The sequence below is a fragment of the Nerophis ophidion genome, linkage group LG21, assembly GCF_033978795.1.
Source record: "Nerophis ophidion isolate RoL-2023_Sa linkage group LG21, RoL_Noph_v1.0, whole genome shotgun sequence".
NCBI lineage: Eukaryota > Metazoa > Chordata > Actinopteri > Syngnathiformes > Syngnathidae > Nerophis > Nerophis ophidion.
Genome location: NC_084631.1, coordinates 10476054 through 10497682, shown reverse-complemented (window position 1 = coordinate 10497682; position 21629 = coordinate 10476054). Strand labels below are relative to the sequence as shown.

The following is a 21629-nucleotide window of genomic DNA, read 5'->3' as shown; positions in this document are numbered from 1 at the left end:
ATCCAGAAACGCTGATCTGTAACTTGACCCCCTTAACATGCTTCAAAATTCACCAAATTTTACACACACATCAGGACTGGCGAAAATTGCCATCTAATAAAAAACCAAACCCCAAAAGTAAAAATTGCGCTCCAGCGCCCCCTAGGAAAAAACCCAGACAAAACTGCTTGTAACTTCTGTTAGGAATGTCGTAGAGACATGAAACAAAGACCTCTATGTAGGTCTGACTTAGACCAGGGCTTGGCAGCGGCCAAAGGCGGACCCGACCAACGCTGCTTGCAGCTTTAAATTATAATTGAATCCCTTGTTTATTTTTCAACAAGTTTTTAGTTATTTGTATATCTTTTTTTCCAAATAGTTCAAAGAAGACCACTACAAATGAGCAATATTTTGCACTGCTATACAATTTAATAAATCAGAAACTGATGACATAGTGCTGTATTTTACTTCTTTATCTCTTTTTTTCAACCAAAAATGCTTTGCTCTGATTAGGGGGTACTTGAATTAAAAAAAAATGTTCACAGTGTCACACCTCGTTGAGGGATGTCTTGTTTTGGGTTTTTTGTCTTATGGTTTTAATTTGAAAAGTAACTCTCCTCTCGTTTCAGGTCACTTGCTCTTCCTTTTGTGTCATCAGTCTGACGTCATCCCTGTTCTCTGATTGTTTCCAGCTGTTCCCTATTACCTTCATGTGTTTATAAGCTCACTCCTTCCTTTGTTCTGTGCCAGATCGTCTCGTTTATTCGTGCTCTCTAGCATCCATGTCTTTGTCCATGCCTTGCCTTGTCTTGTGCTTATGTCCCTTGATCCTGAACCCCTTTATGAGTATTTTGAGTTTTCCTTTCTTCCTCCTCAGCAGAATGATTTTGATTATTTAGTTATTCAGTCGCAGTGGTAAGTTTCAGTTAAAAGTTTTTCATTCATTCCTCAACTTTTTGAGTGACTATTTTTGTTATTAGATTAGGTAGTGTAGATATTTTCACAGATGTTGTTTTGGTCCTCCTGTCGGAGCGTTTTTTGTTAAATACTGTTTATAGTTCGTCTTTACTTTTGTGTTTTCCTCCGTTCGGAGTGATTTTCGGTTGTTCCTTCTTTTTCTGGAACCTTTTCGCCGAGTAGTTTATTTTTGTGATTATAGATAATGGTTTTTCTCGACTCTGCATCTGAGTCCAATCCTTTTATCAAAGCGTGACACACAGGGGGTACATCACTGAAAAAAGGTTGAGAACCACTGGCTTATAGCAAACAAAAGATCCAGGCTGAACAAAGGGAGAAGGCAGGCTTAAATACTGGCCGCAATCAGAAAACAGGTGCGCGTCGAAAAACAAGTGGCAGGTGGAACAAATATGAAACCATGGAGACGAGATAAATAAGGAAGTGCCAAACCAGGGATCGGAAGAGTCCAAAAACAAACAAGAAACACAAAAGGACTCAAAAACCAAAACAATGTATGATCCGGGCGACGGATCATAACAATATTGGGTCTTAATTAGTCATTATTAAGTACTTATTAATGCCTTATACTCTAAAGGAGGTCTTTGTTGCTTAAAATATGTTCCCAGAGTGTCCAAATAACTCTTAATTAAGTTGTAGTTACTTACAATATGTTCCCCATACTAAAATGTTACTAAATATTGATTTTGAATCAAGAATCGATTCTGAATGGAATGGTTACCCACTAGAATCAAATTGAATCGTGTGGTGCCCCAAGATTCACAGCCTTAGTACATATGTTTGGCTCCTGTAAGATGTGGTTCAGCCATAAATGGTTCTGCACTGCTTAGGGCATGGGTGTCAAACTCTGGCCCACCGTGTAATTTAATTTGGCCCTTGAGGGCAATATCAAATTAACATTACAGCTGGCCCGCCGGTATTATACAGCGGCGGTGCTGCTGTAACACCACATTCACCGCTTATACTCATACTTGCCAACCCTCCTGATTTTCCAGGGAGACTTCCGAAGTTCAGTGCCCCTCCCGAAAATTTCCCAGGGCAACCATTCTCCCGAATTTCTCCCCGGACAACAATATTGGGGTCGTGCCTTAAAGGCACTGCCTTTAGCGTCCGCTTTTCTTCTATACATACAGCATGCCGGCCAAGTCACATAGTATATGCGGCTTGTACACACAGACACAAAAGTGAATGCAATGCACATTTGGTCAACAGCCATACAGGTCACACTGAGAGTGGCTGTATAAAAAACTTCAACACTGTTACAAATATGCGCCACACTGTGAACCCTGACCAGACAAGAATGACAAACACAATTCGGGAGAACAACCGCACCGAAACACAACATGAACACAACAGAACAAATACCCAGAACCCCTTGCAGCACTAACTCTTCCGGGACGCTACAATATATTCACCCCCGCTACCACCGAACCCCGCCACCTCCCAACCCCGACCACCTCATTGTTATTTTATTTTCAAATGTATTAGCTAGTGGAAAAAGTTAATGTTAATGTTTGCAAATACAAAAGAGGCATTACATTTTTTATTTAAATGTTATTTCTGTGATGTTTTTTCGTTTGTTTTTTGAAAGTTGATTTTGCACTATTAGGTTGTACAAGCGTTGTTAAAGCAAATCAGTGTAGCAAACTGAGCAATAATTAAAGTTTTATTCATTCACTTTCTCTTGCTACCTCAAGGCTTGAATGTTTGATTCATTCCTTATCGTTATTTTACTTTCAATTTTTTACTTTATTGGCCTTTGGAAAAAGTTTCTTTTGATATTTACCTCAGAAGGCTGCAAATAGAGGCATTCAATTTTTATTTAAATTTTATGTGATATGCCATTGATATTTTTTTATTATTGTTATTATTTGAAACTCAGTTTTGCATGTCACTGTAAACTTATATAAGCCTTGCTTGTTCAATATTGTTGGGACGCATTTTTAGTGCCGTCTCACCCGGGCCGGGAGCAGGAAAACAATTCGAGGAGGCAGGAGTTGAGTCAAGTAGAAGTATTTTATTTAACGCAGTCTGCAGAGAGCGGCGATCGTTTAGTACACTTGAACAGTAGTACCAGGAAAACCCAAAGCGATCTGTCTGAGAGTTTGTTGTACAGCATCTATATACCCTGTGCCAGTAGTTATCTGATTGGTCAGTCTACTGACTGACGTCAGTTGCTATGTGTCTCATGTCTAGGAACCTCCCTTGGTCTCCTGTTAAGTTGGTTGTTGCTCAAGCATCTGTTTCCTGTTAATGCAGTGTTTGGCACACTGAGCCAAATTGAAGTCAGGACGTTTGCTTTGTACACTCATTAATATACAAACATATATATATATATATATATATATATATATATATATATATATATATATATATATATATATATATATATATATATACATAAATACATATATACACAAACATATATATATATATATATATATATATATATATATATATATATATATATATATATATATATACATATACATATATACACATATATATATATGGGGCGGTATAGCTCGGTTGGTAGAGTGGCCGTGCCAGCAACCTGAGGGTTGCAGGTTCGATTCCCGCTTCTGCCATCCTAGTCACTGCTGTTGTGTCCTTGGGCAAGACACTTTACCCACCTGCTCCCAGTACCACCCACACTGGTTTAAATGTAACTTAGATATTGGTGTCACTATATAAAGTGCTTTGAGTCACTAGAGAAAAGCGCTATATAAATATAATTCATTCCATTCATATATATATATATATACAGTGGGGCAAAAAAGTATTTAGTCAGCCACCGATTGTGCAAGTTCTCCTACTTAAAATGATGACAGAGGTCTGTAATTTTCATCATAGGTACACTTCAACTGTGAGGGACAGAATGTGAAAAAAATCCAGGAATTCACATTGTAGGAATTTTAAAGAATTTATTTGTAAATTATGGTGGAAAATAAGTATTTGGTCAACCATTCAAAGCTCTCACTGATGGCTCAAAATCTCATGATACATGGCCCCATTCATTCTTTCCTTAACACGGATCAATCGTCCTGTCCCCTTAGCAGAAAAACAGCCCCAAAGCAAGATGTTTCCACCCCCATGCTTTACAGTAGGTGTGGTGTTCTTGGGATCCAACTCAGTATTCTTCTTCCTCCAAACACGACGAGTTGAGTTTATACCAAAAAGGTTTATTTTGGTTTCATCTGATCACATGACATTCTCCCAATCCTCTGCTGTATCATCCATGTATCCATTTTGGTATAAACTCAACTCGTCGTGTTTGGAGGAAGAAGAATACTGAGTTGCATGATTATAATGTCTACTTTCTGCTGGATCTACTGACAATGTAAATAGTCATGAAAATAAAGAAAAACGCATTGAATGAGGAGAAGGTGTGTCCAAATTTTTGGCCGACAGACAGGTAATTGATATCCATAGAAATGCGTTCGATAAAACGTTCGCTATGTATACAAATATTATTTGGCCGGATATAAGTGGAAGTTGCGAAGTTGCTTTCGTGAACAAAGGCACTAGGAGTGACACAACAACAGCCAATCAGGTAAGAGTGTCAACTGTCAAGTTTGGTTGCACCATCTTGGTTCTTTGCACGGCGTAAGAAGAGAAAGTAAAGAAATTTGTCAAACAGACCGTAGACCTTAGCCACGCTCATCTTCTCTTTTCATTCCTCGTCCGTTCCCTATTCGGGTATACAGAAACAACAGGTAGGAACTAAAGTGCAGGACTGTATAAATGAAATAAATGACAAAATATAAAAATGTGCTACTTTAAAATAATAGTTCATTTGGTCCAATAATATTGAAATATATATGTATGCATAACATAAATTCATTTCCATATTTGATTAAGAATAACGGACCAAATTAAATGTTACACAGTCGTAGCTTTCTGCCGCTAAACCTCAAGAAAAAAAGTCCTTCTCAGGCTTCTCTCGGTTTACATTTTCACACTTTTGTTACACTTTATTAAGCATTTCTAACATACCGTATTTCCTTGAATTGCCGCAGGGCATATAGTATGCGCCTGCCTTGAATTACTGCCGGGTCAAACTCTCTCCGCAAAATAATTAGCGCATGCTTAGTATTACCGCCTGGTCAAACTCGTGACGTCACGAGTGACACTTCCCCTGTCATCATTTTCAAAATGGAGGAGGCTGATTTCAATACCGGTCATTTAAAATCACATAAAGGGAAGAAGATTAAGAGCTCTTCAGTATGCTTTAAGGTCCAAGCTTACATCACACTCAAATTTTTACTGCATGCCTTTGGTAAGTGCCGGAGTGAGAAGAGGTTTTAAAATAATGAGCGCATGCTTACTTTTACCGCTGTCACACGTATGGATCATGTTTTGTCATGTTATGTTTTTGATTTTGGACAATTAGTCACGTTTTGCACTTCCTGGTTTTGTTTGTTTCCATGCCAACCTCCTTAGTTTTCACACTCGCACGCACCCTATCCATGCTGTTCAAACCTCCACGTCCTCGCCCACAGTTTCATGCCGAGTAAGTTTATGTATTTATGCCACAGTGCTATTTTTGTTTTGTATCTTCATAGTTCATTCATGCCAATCGAGCAAGTGTTTTTGTTTCCTGTTTATATTTTGTAGCCAAGTTTTATACCTCCTTGTGAGCGCCCTTAGTTTGATTATTTTTGATTACAGTGTTTGTTTATTTGATAAATCATGTACCTGAATTCATGCCTGACTCGTCCCACATCATCCTTGCATCGAGGAAGCACAAACACCCACAGCCCAAGCCTGACAACCGCATGTCTTTGGTAAGCGCAGGAGTGAGAAAAGGTTTTAAATTAATTAGCGCCCCGGCGGCAATTCAAGGAAATACGGTATTCCTTATTTTCTACGCTTTCATTTTAAGGATGTCTTATTGAGTCTTCAACAGGATTTTACAATTTACTTGACATTGTTGGTTTTCAATTTGCTGTCTGCTTAGATAGCCAAGGGGACTATAATCAGACAAAAGTTACATTTGAAATAAACTTTTTTACTTTTGGTATATTTTTATACTGCTCCCTATTTTCCATTGGTCGTTAAAAAAATATCAATAATTATCGATATCGGCCGATATAAAACAGGTTTTCGTATGTTAGTGGTCTCTGCTGAAGTCATCTGCACATGTGAGAAGGAACGCCTCTTTTTTTCTTGACTACTTCACATTTGATACCTCCAATATGATAGAAGACAATTTATTTTAGTACAATGGTAAATTACCACAACAAAGACTTTATTATCACCCTACAGCTTTATATGCCATGCAATTATATTGTAATTGTCAGGCTTGGACATGGATTGTTTGTGCTCCTTCGACGCAGAGGGAATATGGGACGAGCCAGGCGTGAATTAAGGTACATGTTTTATTTGGAATTCTAAATACAAAAATAAACAAACTAAGGGCGCTCACAAGGAGGTATAAAACGTGGCTACAAAATATAAACAGGAAACAAAAACACTTGCTCGATTGGCATGAATGAACTAAGAACAGAAACAGCACGATGGCATGACTACAAACAACTAAAACAGAACACTTACTGTGACAACAAAAACAGGAGGCAAGAATAGCAAGGTGCGTGGCAGGTGATCGTGGGCACGGAGAATGAGCAGCAAGGTCGTAGATAACAATGAAAGTTGGAACGGCATGGGTAATGAAAGTTGATGTTCCCAGACTGATGGACAGAAACAAATTGACTTAATAGTGGCTGTGAATAATTAGGAACAGGTGCGGGACTGAGGGCATGGGTGTGACTAGGAGGGCAAGGTGAAAAGCAATGAGTTGTCATGGTAACAAAAACAAACCAGGAAGTGAAAAAACAGAACAAGAGTCCAGAACACAAAACAAAACATGATCAAACATGAAATCAGATTTACAAACGTGACAGTAATGTACTGCACTATTTAATTTTGAATTTTACATGGAATTGAGGCTTGGAAATTCTTCTGAACTAATAAAGGAGTCTTTGGTAAACATCTGACTCTGTATTGCTTTTTGTCCTTCACTTTCAACAACATTGTTCAATCCCCCAGGCGAACACAAGTGTGTGTGGGCGGCCCAATACAGCTGCACCGAAGCCCGTTTCTGCCACTTAAAACACTTATATTCAATGGTGTGCCATTTATTAAAATAAAATGTTGAAATTATGAGATAAAAAGTCAAAAGATGTGAGGTAAGACAGTGGAAAATTATGAGACAAACGCAAGTTTTTGTCTCAATCATCAATCAATCAAAGTTGATTTAATCACAAATGTCTCAAAGGGCTGCACAGACCACAACGACATCCTTGGCTCTGATCCCACACCAGGGCAAGACATTTTTTTAAAATGTATACATCATAATTATGACTTTTTTTATTTTCATAATTTTGACTTTCCATCTAATAATTAATTTTTTTTCTCTCGAGTTTTTACCTTTCAATTTCAACTTTTTATTTTATAACCATAACATTTTATCACATAATTTTGGCCTTTTATCCCATAATGAATTATTTTGCACCAATTATTTCACCTCCTGGTACCCCAGCACCTCTAAAACCCTCAAATCAATCCAATCCAATCCACTTTATTTATATAGCACATTTAAACAACAAGAACGTTTCCAAAGTGCTGCACAGCCATGTTAAAAACAATATTAAAAAAAACAATATTATGCTCCACCAATGACTGAATAAAAACAAAAAATAAATGAATATAAAACCAATATAAAAAAAATATAAAAATAAATATGATTAAAAACAATTTTAAGGGGTAAAATCAATTTAAACAGTAAAATAGAAATCAAAGTGTATAAAAAACACAGAGGACAACAGAGGACAGAGGACCACACAACTCACGTAGTGTTAAAAGCCAAAGAATAAAAGTGGGTCTTAAGACGAGACTTAAAACACTCCACTGTGTTCCAGAGCTTAGGGCCAACCACAGAGAAGGCCCTGTCTCCCCTGTCAAGACTCCAAATCTATCAGAACAAGCTAGTCAGGTTACTTCTAGACCTCCACGCCAGATCCCACCTCACTCCTACCCACTCTTCCAAAGTGGGCTGGCCTAGGGTGGAGGACAGAGTAAAACAACTTGCACTGAGCCTTGTCTATAAAATTCGATACAGCTCACTGATACCAAAGTACATGTCAAACTACTTCCTTAAAGTAAATGACCGCCATAACTACAACACCAGGGGGAGCGTCACAAACCACGTCAAACCCAGATTCTGATCGAATAAAGGTCTTAACTCCTTCTCCTTCTATGCCACATCAATGTGGAATGCACTCCCAACAGGTGTAAAAGAAAGTGCATCTCTATTCTACTTCAAAACCGCACTAAAAGAACACCTCTAGGCAGCTACAACCCTAACCTAACCCCCTCCCCGGATTGTAAATAATCCAATGAATATACTTGTATAGCTTGCATGATGACTATATTATGCTGATAGTATATATTTGTACCATGAATTGATTAACATGGACCCCGATTTAAACAAGTTGAAAAACTTGTTTAAGTGTTATCATTTGTCCGGAATATGTAGTGTGCTGTGTAAACTGTACTGTTTCATATAATGTATTGTCATCCTTCGCAATCTACTAATAAACGTTTTAATCAATATCTCAGTGGGGTATCTCACAGATTCGACATTTCCCCCCCATATATTTGACTTTTTATCTCATTTCTATTTTCTAATCTCATAATTTAAATTTTTTTATCTCATACTTATGACTGTCTCATAATTTATATTTTTTAATCTAATTTTTTATCCATCCATCCATCCATCATCTTCCGCTTATCCGAGGTCGGGTCGCGGGGGCAACAGCCTAAGCAGGGAAACCCAGACTTCCCTCTCCCCAGCCACTTCGTCTATATCACATATAATCATGATTTATCTAAAATGTTGTTTTTTTTATCTCATAAGTTTTGATTGATTGATACTTTTATTAGTAGATTGCACAGTTCAGTACATATTCCGTACAATTGACCACTAAATGGTAACACCCGAATACGTTTTTCAACTTGTTTAAGTCGGGGTCCACGTAAATCAATTCATGGTAAGTATGATTTTTAATCTCACAATTTTGACTTTATCTCATAATTTGAACTTTTTTCCTCATAATTTAAACATTTTATCTCATAATTTAGAGCAGGGGTGTCAAACTCAAATACAGAGTGGGCCAAAATTCTAAACTGAACAAAGCTGCGGGCCAAAGTTGAACAACTTAACATTTTAATACGGACCGAAACAAGTTTTGCATTAAATATTGAACAAGCAAAGCTTATATAACTTTATAGTGACATGCAAAATCGAGTTTTGGTGGTAGCGGGGGTGTATATTGTAGCGTTCCGGAAGAGTTAGTGCTGCAAGGGGTTCTGGGTATTTGTTCTGTTGTGTTACGGTGCGGATATTCTCCCGAAATGTGTTTGTCATTCTTTTTTGGTGTGGGTTCACAGTGTGGTGTAACAGTGTTAAAGTTGTTTATACGGCCACCCTCAGTGTGACCTGTAAGGCTGTTGACCAACATGCCTTGCATTCACTTGTTGTGTGTGTAGAAGCCGCATATATTACGTGACTGTGCCGGCACGCTGTTTGTATGGAGGAAAAGCGGACGTGATGACAGGTTGTAGAGGATGCTAAAAGCAGTACCTTTAAGGCACGCCCCCAATATTGTTGTCCGGGTGAAAATTCAGGAGAATGTTTGCCCCGGGAGATTTTCGGGGGGGGGGGGCACTGAAATCCGGGATACTCCTGGAAAAATCGGGAGGGTTGGCAAGTATGAAAATTAGCGTTGAATACAGTAATACAGCGACACCGCCACTGTATAATACCGGCGAGCCAGCTCTAATGTTAATTTATTATTGCCTCAAGGGCCAAATGAAATTACACAGAAGGCCAAATTTGGCCCGCGGGCCAGAGTTTGACACCCATGATTTAGACCTTTTATCGCATAGTTTCAACCTTTTATTTCATAATTAGTGGGGTATTTTTTTTGTGGCTGAAAGGGGCTTCCATACGACAATTTCTCCAAGACTGACTTCAAATTAGTTTTGCAACAGAATAACTAGAAGTTCAAGAAAAAGCATGGATAGGGTGGAGCACAAGGCACTACACTTTACAGCAGATGTGCTTCACCAATAAGAAGAAGTGAAAGACTCTGCTGTCACCTTTTCCACGATCGTCAAATATGCAAATGATCAGCAACTTCCCCAATTTTGCAGCATATTTTCTTGAAACAAGAAGTATGTTTCAATAAGTGGTTCCATTAAGGTAAGAACATGTTTATGTCTAATCTTTTTACTAGCTCAACATCATTGCTCTTTCTTTGTTCATGTCTGTGAAAATACCCTCGCACGGTCATAATTTATGATAATACAAACGCTGTATGATGTCTTTATTAGTGGTACCAAACGATCCATCCATTTTCTACCACCTTTCCCTTACATTTTTTAATCATTATTGACACTTTTGCATTTTGATTTTTCTTTGTCTTTCTTGTCACTCAGACAAATCATATTGTTGATGTAGACCAGGGGTGTCAAACTCAAATACAGAGTGGGCCAAAATTTTAAACTGAACAAAGCCGCGGGCCAAGGTTGAACAAATTAACCTTTTTATAGGGACCCAAACAAGTTTTGCAATGAATATTGAACAAGTGAGACTTATATAACTTTATAGTGACATGCAAAATCGAGTTTCAAATAATACTAATAATTTAAAAATAGCAAATTTAAATAGAAATTGAATGCCTCTTTTTTATTTGCAGCCTTCTCAGGTAAATATCAAAAGAAACTTTTCCCACAGGCTAATAATACATTTCTATATTGTAGCGTCCAGGAAGAGGTAGTACTCCAAGGTTTCTGGGTATTTGTTCTGTTGTGTTTATGTTGTGTTACAGTGCGGATGTTCTCCCGAAATTTGCTTGTCATTCTCGTTTAGTGTTGGTTCACAGTGTGGCGCATATTTGTAACAGTCTTAAAGTTGTTTATACGGCCACCCTCAGTGTGACCTGTATGGCTGTTGACCAAGCTTGCATTGCATTAGCGTGAGTGTGTGTAAAAGCCACATATATCATGTGACTAGGCCGGCACGCTGTATCTACGTAGGAAAAGCGGACGTGACGAAAGGCTTTAGAGGACGCTTGAGGCAGTGCCTTTAAGGCGCGCCCCCAATATTGTTGTCCAGGTGGGAATCGGGAGAAATTTGGGAGAATGGTTGCCCCATGTGATTTTCGTGAGGGGCACTGAAATTTGGGAGTCTCCTTGGAAAATCGGGGTGGGGGGGCGAGTATGAGTATTAGCCGTGAATGTGGTGTTACAGTGACACCGCCGCTGTATAATACCGGCGGGCCAGTTCTAATCTTAATTTGATATTGCCTCAAGGGCCAAATGAAAATACACGGCGGGCCAAATTTGGCTCGCGGGCCAGAGTTTGACACCCGTGATGTAGACAATCATGTCTGCTGTACATATCGACTTTACAAAAGAAAAGTGTTAAATACTTCTATTGTCGCCTTATCTGTATTTGACTTATTATTGTTTAGCGCGGCCAAACAGGAGCAGGAGGGGATACATAAATAAAATAAAAATAGAGGACAGAGGTGGAAATTCCGGGGACAAGAGGGGGATAAGACAGAGAGACAACAACGTCAACAAAAAAGAATAACAACAACAACAGAACAGCATCAGCAAATACAACATGTACAAATAGTATAGTAAAGGTGATAGCAAAGAAGCAGTTAGTGAAGTAAATGACATTGAACATTATTAGACTACAAACGGTGCAATACAAATAGCAATACAAAAAGCACTATTGATAATGAATAATAACAATAATTACCTCTATTATAAGCAATACAATTGTTTCAATTGCAACAATACATATATGTAATGATAACTTGAGTTACCCAAGAAAGCAGATAAATGAAGGGGAAGAAAGAAAAGCAAACTAATTAACCTTGTAGATTGTTATAGTAATAATAGGTTACGCTTTATCAGTGTGCCACGTGTTACTCGCTTTCTCCTGGGGGAAAGAACATTAATGCATGTTTGAGAAACGAAAAAAGCATTTTGATTCATGGCGATTAGTAAATGGCTTTAAAAAAAGACCCCAAAGTTATGTCACAAATGCAATCTTATTGTCGGAACGTCATACAGCAGGGGTAGGGAACCTATGGCTCCAGAGCCAGATGTGGCTCTTTTGATGACTGCACCTGGCTCTCAGATAAATCTTAGCTGACATTGCTTAACACGATAAGTAATAAATAATTCAGCTGGTAATCACGATGTTAAAAATAACGTTCAAAACATAGAACTTTCTCATGCATTTTCATCCATCCATCCGGTTTCCACCGCACCTGTTCAAGAAGTCGCATTAATGGTAAGAAGTAGTTTTTTTTTTTTGTTGGTTAGCCTCAGAATAACAATGTTATTAAAAAGAATAAGAGACTTATTATACTCAAAAAATGTTGGTCTTTCTTGAAAATGTACGCATTTAGTTGTATTCAGTCTTTAAAAAAATATATTTTATGGCTCTCATGGAAATACTTTTAAAAATATTTGGCCTGTATGGCTCTCCCAGCCAAAAAGTTTCCTGGCCCCTGTCATACAGGAACATTTTCTAAATCACCTGTGTGAAGTTGGCCCCCTTATCATTGCAAATATTAAAATAACACCACCACTCGTTTGTGCTGCAAACATTTTTCCCTAACTAATATAGTTTGATTGGCAACACTAAATTGGCCCTAGTGTGTGAATGTGAGTGTGAATGTTGTCTGTCTATCTGTGTTGGCCCTGCGATGAGGTGGCGACTTGTCCAGGGTGTACCCCGCCTTCCGCCCGATTGTAGCTGAGATAGGCGCCAGTGCCCCCCGCGACCCCGAAAGGGAATAAGCGGTAGAAAATGGATGGATGGAATATAGTTTTTATGTTATTATTCACAACCAGCACCCCTACCTTGTCAAAATCCCCCTAAACTTGTTCCAGTTGTTTGTGCTGCAAAAACCTTTGGTCTAACTATTATAGTCTTTAAGTAATTAACTTTTTATAGTTTTTTTTACTTAACGTAGTATTTCGAAACCGCACTCTTCCCCGCCTGGTCAAAACCTCCCCAAACTTGTAGCATTTGTTTGTGTTGCAAAACATATTGTCTAAAGCAGTGGTCCCCAACCACCGGGCCGTGGCCCGATTGGTACCAATACCGGGCCGTGGCCTGATTGATACCGGGCCGCAGAATTTTTTTTTATTCATTTAAAAAAAATAAATGAATAAATAAATTATAATTTTTATTTTTTATTTGTATAAATCAACATAAAAACACAATATACACTTACAATTAGTGCACCAACAACAAAAACCTCCCATTTTCATGACAAAAACGGCCCTTTTTCATGACAAAGAAAAAAAAAATAATAATAAAATAAAATGATTCCCCCCCATCCTCCCACCCGGGCCACGGGACAAATTATTAAGCCTTGACCAGTCCGCGGATACAAAAAGATTGGGGACCACGGGTCTAAAGATTATAGTTTTTATCTTAGCGTTTTGAATCACAACCAGCCAACCCCCGCCTTGTCAAAACCTCCCCAAAACTGTACCATTTGTTTTTGCTGCAATTGTTTTGGGTCTGACTAATATATTTTAACCGTTTGTAGAACCTTTATTTAACCAGATTTAAAAGCAAAGAAAACAAAGTTTTCTTTACCACATCAAAAACTGTAAGATCAGCACAGTTTGAGAACATTTTAACAAGAAATGGGCAACAAATTGTGTTAGTATCTTCTTTTAAACATCTAAGATTTTTAATTGCTGACCACCTGAGTTTTAGGGAGCACATTCAGTATGTTGTAAAAAAAAAAAAAACTTTTACTGGGATTTTATTATAGAAACAAGTCTTGCTTTTTATTTTACTGTGAAATAGAAATTGGTGGAAACAACCTTTTTACCTGTTATCGACTATGGAGATGTGTTGTACATGAATGCTACTGCTGGATAGTGTGTACCACGGGGCACTGAAATTCATCACCAACTGCGCTCCCCTTACTCACCATTGTGTGAAATACTCAATGGTTAAAGGAGAACATTATCCCAATTTCTGAAGGGTTAAAACCGATAAAAAAAACAGTTCCCAGTGGCTTATTTTTATTTTTCTAACTTTTTCTCAAAATTTTACCCATCACGCAATATCCCGAAAAACGGCTTCAAAGTGCCTGAGTTTAACCGTCGTTATATCCACCCGTCCATTATCCTGTGACGTCACAGCGTGGCCACACAGAAACACACATGGCGGATAGCACAGAAAGGTATAGCGATATTAGCTCGGATTCAGACTCGGATTTCAGCGCCGTAAGCGATTCAACGGATTACGCATGTATTGAAACGGATGGTTGGAGTATGGAGGCAGGAAGCGAAAACGAAATTGAAGAAGAAACTGAAGCTATTTAGCCGTATCATGACAGACAGCGGCACGGGAGGAAGCGAGGACGAATTCGGTGATCACCTTCTAGCCAACAATTTGTATGTGTTTGTTTGGCATTAAATGTGGGTGGAGGTAAAGGCTGGATGCACATATAGCTACAAATGAGGCATAATGATGCAATATGTACATACAGCTAGCCTAAATAGCATGTTAGCATCGATTAGCTGTCAGTCATGCCGTGACCAAATATGTCTGATTAAGTCAATAACACCAACAAAACTCACCTTTGTGCATTCATGCACAACGTTATAAGTTTGGTGGACACAATGAGACAGAAAAAGAAGTGGCATTAATCACGTCTTAGCCAAGACATCCAGGGGGTTTACCTCGCTCGTCTGCGGGAAGAGACTGCCGTCGTCCCTGAATAGCTCGCACTCTGGCAGATTAAGTGGTGGTCTATTTTCCAATATTGCAGATTTCGTTGACTTTATCGTTGGAAATGCATCGGCTTTGAGTGTCGCAGGATATCCACACATTCTTGCCATCTCTGTCGTAGCATAGCTGTTGTGGGTAAAGTGTGCAAAAAAACAACGAGGGACTTTTGCATCTTTTGGCCTCTGGTGCATCTTGAATCCGTCTCTGTTCGTTTTGTTACACCCTCCGACAACACACCGACGAAGCATGATGTCTCCAAGGTACGGGAAAACAGTCAAAAAAACCCCGGAAAATAACAGAGCTGATTTGACTTGGTGCGTGTAATAAGATTGAGAAAATGGCGGATTGCTTCATGTTGTGACGTCACGGGTGAAAGGTCATCGCTCGACAGGCTATCAATTGAAAAGCGTTTAAATCGCCCAATTCACCCTTTTAGAGTTCGGAAATCGGTTAAAAAAAACATATGGTCTTTTTTCTGCAACATCAAGGTATATATTGACGCTTACATAGGTCTGGTGATAATGTTCCCCTTTAACTGGACATATTTATGTGCTCGACACCTCAATCATTGGTAGAGTATATGTTCATCTTCAAAACCATTCTTTGTATCACTCCATCTTATCCATCACGTCTTTTAACAAAGAAACAAGGAAGTCACAATCTTCGTTCAAAGAATGTTCTGCAATTTGTCGTCCCCAATGTAAGAACTGAACTGGACAAGAAAGCATTTAGGTTTTCAGCAGCGAAGGCTTGGAATAACCTACAGTCTAATCTTCAACTTCAAACCCTCGTTACATTAAATGAGTTTAAAGCTTCTGTGAAAGGATGGCAATCTACCTTGTCTGTATGCACATGTGTTATGTGAGCAAGCTTTAATGTTGTAAATATGATGTTTTATGTGTTGTTTACTGTTTTTAATGTAACCTTGCTGCTGCCCTCTTGGCCAGGTTGGAAACGAGATCTTTGATCTCAATGGGATTTTACCTGGTTAAATAAAGGCTAAATAAAAATAAAAATAAAGATAAGAAACCCATTGAGATCAAGATCTCTTTCACAAGGGTGACCCGGCAGAGAGGTCAACAGCACAGGTCATAGACCAGTTTCAAAAAAAGTATTACTTTAAGACATACATTTTAAAATACATAAAAGAGAACTGTAAAACAATAAAGATTTACACCGTTTAAAAACACAGGCACTGTGCAAACGTCCCTCGCTGTCTGTCACTCAGGACAGAACGGAAAGTCCGTACATGGGGAACGGTTAAAACATACAAATTGTTAGACCGTAATGCATAAGAGCTGTTTTTTCTTTGTAACAAAGTACACAAGTATGGAAGCATTAAACCTAAAAGAGCCTTACAAATGATGGTCAGCCAATGTGTGTATCTGCGTGCACTCAATGAAGATAAGTCTGACTTCATATAGAGTTGACAATGGTGGGTGAGACTACGACAGCCAGTAACAAATCTTAGTCCTGAGTAAAAAACCGTGTCCAAGAACTGGAGGCATTTAATGAAGCACTAAAATAAAGCACGTCTCCATAATCAATTACGGGCAAGATAGTCGCTGTCACCAATTTCTTTCTGACTTCAAGAGAGAAGCGGTTATTTCTGATAAAACAAACTTTACCCTAAGCCATCCATCCATCCATCATCTTCCGCTTATCCGAGGTCGGGTCGCGGGGGCAACAGCCTAAGCAGGGAAGCCCAGACTTCCCTCTCCCCAGCCACTTCGTCCAGCTCTTCCCGGGGGATCCCGAGGCGTTCCCAGGCCAGCCGGGAGACATAGTCTTCCCAACGTGTCCTGGGTCTTACCCGTGGCCTCCTACCGGTTGGACGTGCCCTAAACACCTCCCTAGGGAGGCGTTCGGGTGGCATCCTGACCAGATGCCCGAACCACCTCATCTGGCTCCTCTCGATGTGGAGGAGCAGCGGCTTTACTTTGAGTCCCTCCCGGATGGCAGAGCTTCTCACCCTATCTCTAAGGGAGAGCCCCGCCACACGGCGGAGGAAACTCATTTTGGCCGCTTGTACCCGTGATCTTATCCTTTCGGTCATGACCCAAAGCTCATGACCATAGGTGAGGATGGGAACGTAGATCGACCGGTAAATTGAGAGCTTTGCCTTCCGGCTCAGCTCCTTCTTCACCACAACGGATCGGTACAACGTCCGCATTACTGAAGACGCCGCATCGATCCGCCTGTCGATCTCACGATCCACTCTTCCCTCACTCGTGAACAAGACTCCTAGGTATTTGAACTCCTCCACTTGGGGCAGGGTCTCCTCCCCAACCCGGAGATGGCATTCCACCCTTTTCCGGGCGAGAACCATGGACTCGGACTTGGAGGTGCTGATTCTCATTCCGGTCGGCTGCGAACCGATCCAGCGAGAGCTGAAGATCCCGGTCAGATGAAGCCATCAGGACCACATCATCTGCAAAAAGCAGAGACCCTAATCCTGCGGTCACCAAACCGGATCCCCTCAACGCCTTGACTGCGCCTAGAAATTCTGTCCATAAAAGTTATGAACAGAATTGGTGACAAAGGACAGCCTTGGCGGAGTCCGACCCTCACTGGAAATGTGTCCGACTTACTGCCGGCAATGCTTTACCCTAAGCTTAGAGACCAAATTGTAAATATGGGCTTTAAATGAAAGCTTCTGATCAAGAGTAAAACCCAAGTACTTGTAATTTAACACCTGCTCTATGGGGTTTCTATTTGATGTTACAATATTCGTAATATGTATTGTTTGTGACATGCTTGTGGAGATTTTTACAAGCTGGGGTGGCTGGTTATGAATAACAACACGTTATTATAAAATTTATACACCGTTAAGAACATGAAAAGTGTAATCGTTAGACACAAATATTTTTGCAGTACGTATGTAGTAAATTTGTGTATATGCAACTGTAGAATGTGACAAAATTGGGGAGATTTTGACGAGGTGGGTGGGTCACTTGTCAGAAAATAAGCAAAAGAACGTAACGACACAAAAAGCTTTTTTCAACACAAATGTGAACAAAAAACAACACAAATCTACTTTGGAAATAATGTGTACCCCTTTCAGACATCACATTTTGTTCCCTTTAAAACAGGGGTGCCCACACTTTTTCTGCAGGCGAGCTACTTTTCAATTGACCAACTCGAGGGGATCTACCTCATTTATATATATCATTTATATTTATTTATTTATGAAAGAGACATTTTTGTAAACAAGTTAAATGTGTTTAATGATAATACAAGCATGTGTAACACATATAGATGTCTTTCTTTCACAAAGACAAGAATATAAGTTGGTGTATTACCTGATTCTGATGACTTGCATTGATTGGAATCAGACAGTAATGATGATAACGCCCACATTTTCAAATGGAGGAGAAAAAAAGTTGTCCTTTCTGTACAATACCACATGAAAGTGGTCTGTTTTTGGCATCTAATTCATCCAGCTTCCATACACTTTACAAGAAAAACATTGGCGGCAAATTCCGTAGCTTGCTTGATTGACATTCACGGCACCCGAGGGTCTTGTGAGATGACGCTGGCTGCTGCCAGTTCATTATTATGAAAAAATGACAGAGAGGAAGGGGGGAAACACTTTTTATTTCAACAGACTTTCGCGCCGTCCCTTCCGTCAAAACTGTAAAGGCCGACTGCACATTTCCTATCTTCACAATAAAAGCCCTGCTTCATGCTGCCTGCGCTAACAAAATAAGAGTCTCGGAAAGCTGGCGTGCACAAGTGATGTGCACGCCAGCTTTCTGAGGGATCGCTTGTGCACGCCAGTTTTCCGAGAGTCTGTATTTAGTTAGCGCAGGCAGCATGAAGCAGGGCTTTTATTGTGAAGATAGGAAATGTGTAGTCGGCCTTTAGAGTTTTGACGGAAGGTACGGCGCGAGAGTCTGTTGAAATAAAAAGTGTTTCTCGCCTTCCTCTCGGTCATATTTTCATAATAATGATCTTGCAGCAGCCAGCGTCATCTCACAAGACCCTCCGGTACCGTGAATGTCATTTAAGTGACGTCTTGGTGAAGATTGATCATCACTAATTTTTAGGTCTATTTTTTTTAAAAGCCTGGCTGGAGATCGACTGACACACCCCCCGCGGTCGACTGGTAGCTCGCGATCGGCACCCCTGCTTTAAAACATGCACAATGAGATGAAAACATGGGATAAAAAGTGCATTCGTGTAAAATATTTTTTATGAGCTTTTCAGCAATATAGCATCAGCAATTGACATTCTTAATAAATGACAGTAAGAATAAGCATGATTGGGGAACCATTGTACAAAACCCAAAACCAGTGAAGTTGGCACATTGTGTAAATCGTAAATAAACACAGATTATAATGATTTGCAAATCCTTTTCAACTTATATTCAATTGATTAGACTGCAAAGACAAGATACTTAATGTTTGAAGTGAGAAACTTAATTTATTTTTGCAAATAATCATTAACTTAGATTCTAATGGCAGCAACACGTTACAAAAAATTTGGCATAGGGACATTTTTACCACCGTGTTACATGACCTTTCTTTTTAACAACACTCAGTAAACATTTGGGAACTGAGGAGACCTATCATGGATTTTCTTATACGTAAACCAACCAATCATCATCGTTTTTTCCCGTATATTTTGTCTCCTGCCCGTGGAGTTGCAATAGTCCAGTACTCTCTTTCTCTTCTCCCTCTGTCTTCCTTTGTACCATGTAGCTTAGCTAACCGCTACATGGGTCTAAAAATAGCTAAGCTACAGACATCGCTACTTGTTTAAAACTTAGTGAAGCTACAGCCAAGTTACTGGGAAATTTAGTTAAGCTACGTAGTTTAGTTATCCATTTTTCAGTTAATCATTTTGTTGGAAAAACTTAATTGTTACCACTGCAAGTGTAAACCGGAATGGATTATCAAAAAACATACTCATTACGGGAAAACCGTTGTTGGCAGGCATGGCAAAGAGACGGATCAATATTTTGACACAAATTGTAGGTCGGAAAAAACAAAGAAAAACGGAAAATATTGGTTTCTATTTTCACAGAGACATATTTCTGACTATAGACGGAAAAATCACATGCCTGCATATCTTATAATTAAGGCAACACATCAGCTGTATTAGTGTACGATCAAAATGACTTTGTCGCAGGCTGACGCAAATCTTGTTGACAGAAGTGTTGAAATATATTATTTATTCAAGAAATGTTTACAACACCGGAAAACATTAGTAAAACTTCTCAGAAGGGGAGACAATTCCTGAAAATGACTGGCTTAGAGTGGCAAAAGGTGTACCTTTGTGTGTGTCCAAGTTAAAGAAAATGTCAGGACGTCTTTTTCTAATGGATTTATTACAATCTCTGCAAGCTGGGTAACGTTTGCTGTGGTCTGGAACAACATGTCACACCAACAACTATCAGAAATGCAGCCAATATTACATACAGATAATGTGTCATGAGACATGCAAATACAAAATAAAAACAGAAGACATAAGTCAAGGACATTTAATGAAATTAAATATACCTACAAACTACACATAATGATGCAATATGTACATACAGCTAGCCTAAATAGCATGTTAGCATGGATGAGCTTGCAGTCATGCACTGAACAAATATGCTTGATTAGCACTCCACACAAGTCAATAACATCAACAAAAGATAACCTTTGAGCATTCACGCACAGCATAAAATATTTGGTGGAAAAAATGAGACAAAGGAGTGGCATAAAACACATCTTTCTGTGGCAGCGTTGGCGAAAGTTGTACATGTAATCAAACTACAGTGAGTTTAAGGACCGCCAAAATAAGTCAGACGAAACGGCACTTGCCAAATACTCTCATCAGTGAAGCATGTTTAATATAAACAGTAGTCTTTTAACGGTTCGGAAGGTTTGTGTCCTGTTTGTCCTTCTAAAGAAACCATATTAAAACAAAAACTTTTTTTTTTTCCCTCCATTTACATACATTTTTGGTAAAGTTCCCGGGAGCCACTAGGACGGCGCTAAAGACAACTACAAACACGGACATCTTCAGCAGTGTTTTTCAAAATATTTTGAGCCAAGATACATTTTTGCATTAAAAAAATCCGGAGGCACACCAGCAGCAGATATGATCAAAAAAATGAAACTCAGTTGACAGTAAAAAGTCGATGACGCAATTGTTGAATTTGACTTTAAACCATAACCAAGAATGCATCAATGTAGCTCTTGTCTCAAAGTAGGTGTACTGTCACGACCTGTCACATCAAGCCGTGACTTTTTAGGAGGTTTTTGGTATTTACCTGTGTGTTGTGTTTTTGTTCTTGTCTTGTTCTCCTATTTTGGTGTCTTTTTCTCTTTTTTTGGTATTTTCCTGTAGCAGTTTATATCTTCCTTTGAGGGATATTTCCCGCATCTACTTTGTTTTATCAATCAAGATTATTCCAGTTTTTATCCTTCTTTGTGGGGACATTGTTGATTGTCATGTTATGTTCAGATGTACTTTGTGGACGCCATCTTTGCTCCACAGTAAGTCTTTGCTTTTGACCAGCATTCTGTTTTTGTTTACTCTGTAGCCAGTTCAGTTTTAGTTTTGTTCTATATAGCCTTCCCTAAGCTTCAATGCCTTTTCTTAGGGGGACTCACCTTTTTTTAAATTTTTGGTTTAAGCATTAGATACCTTTTTACCTTTACACTGCCTACCGCTGTTTCTGACATCTACAAAGCAAGTAGTTACCGGCTGCCACCTACTGATATGGAAGAGTATTACACGGTTACTCTGCCGAGCTCTAGACAGCACCGACACTCAACAACAACACATAATTTGGAGACTATAATCACTGGTTTGCAAAAAAATATTTTTAACCCAA

At 39.1% G+C, this 21629-nt stretch overlaps 1 protein-coding gene across 1 annotated transcript in view; it reads left to right on the top strand.

Annotated features, from left to right (window-relative positions):
- The first annotated feature begins 10149 nt into the window (after positions 1–10149).
- The window catches only part of LOC133540248 (B-cell receptor CD22-like), a 42988-nt gene continuing 31508 nt past the window's right edge, over positions 10150–21629 (top strand). Inside the window, exon 1 of the mRNA XM_061882840.1 lies at positions 10150–10219. The gene's annotated coding sequence lies outside the window, so the exon portion shown is untranslated. The remainder of the gene's footprint in view (positions 10220–21629) is intronic.